Raw genomic sequence first — 1,093 nt, forward strand, 5'->3', positions numbered from 1 at the left:
TTCGGGAGTTTCCAGAAATCTTGGCCTACACTAAGAGTGGGCATTGCCCTACCTATAGGAGAAGTTTAGTTTCATTGGTGGGTATATCTTGACTGAACGAGGGTCCAAAAATCGATTTTTCTCAAAACAGCCTTTTCCGGGATAACCCCTTTGTGCAAAACAATGGAAAGCATAAAAGTTAGATTTTCCTTCGACCAAGTAACGCAATTTCCGAAGTTGTATACGACTTCAGACAGAGCTGTCGTGTAAACTGAGCCATATAGTTGTGAGTTCCCAAAGTTATTACATTATTACAAATTTAATTATTCTCGGTGTGTGGTATCAGCGTTCGGGCCTTACCAATAGGTCAAAGACTCCGGTTCCATTTTTTTTCTTTTTTCGTAAGGGTTTTACGGCACTTGCAGCACAATAAGGTCATATAAGTGCCGAAGATTAGAGGTGTTACAAGGGAGTATTGATTGATTGATTGATTGAGTAGGTGTTTTACGGCACTATCGACTCAATTTTGGTCTCAAGGGAGTAACAAACACAAAAGAGAAGGAGGGGAGATAAAGGTGATAGATGTCTGAAAGGAGAGAAGGAGCAAACCACACACGGGCACCCTCCTGCCACCCGCAATTCCATTCTGCTGTTGTTGTTGTTGAGTAAAGAGAAACACATCGACACAATAACGACGGTAATTTAGTGTGGGAAAAAGTATAACTGACAGAAACAACAGAGGGAAAGTAAAAAAGAAAGGGCCTACCAAGAGCAACCTCCAACCACCCGCAAAGCAAGACTGGTAGGCAGTAACAACAGTAGGAACAACAACACAGGGAAAACTAAGAACAGAACATAGTCGCATTCTACCAACGAGGCTTGTTTGCTTGTTTGAGTAAAGAGAACAATTGGAACCTTTAGTTTTAATAAGCGTTTTCGGTACTTGCAACACAATAGGTTTATATAGGTGCTGAAGATTTGGGGAGTTACAAGAACGTCACAAACAGAAAAAAGAAGGAGGAGAGATCAGGCCGATAGATGTTTGATAGAAAATAAGGAGCAAACCACACCAGAGCACCCGCCAACCACCAACAAAGGAGACCTACCAATTGCG

General features: G+C 41.8%; 1 protein-coding gene across 1 annotated transcript in view; it reads right to left on the minus strand.

The window, feature by feature from the left end:
* Window positions 1-1,093, minus strand: part of LOC100533453 (putative neurotransmitter transporter) — a gene marked incomplete in the record, with an annotated part of 67,114 nt that overhangs the window by 22,468 nt on the left and 43,553 nt on the right.

Source organism: Aplysia californica, unplaced genomic scaffold (assembly GCF_000002075.1).
Source record: "Aplysia californica isolate F4 #8 unplaced genomic scaffold, AplCal3.0 scaffold00539, whole genome shotgun sequence".
NCBI lineage: Eukaryota > Metazoa > Mollusca > Gastropoda > Aplysiida > Aplysiidae > Aplysia > Aplysia californica.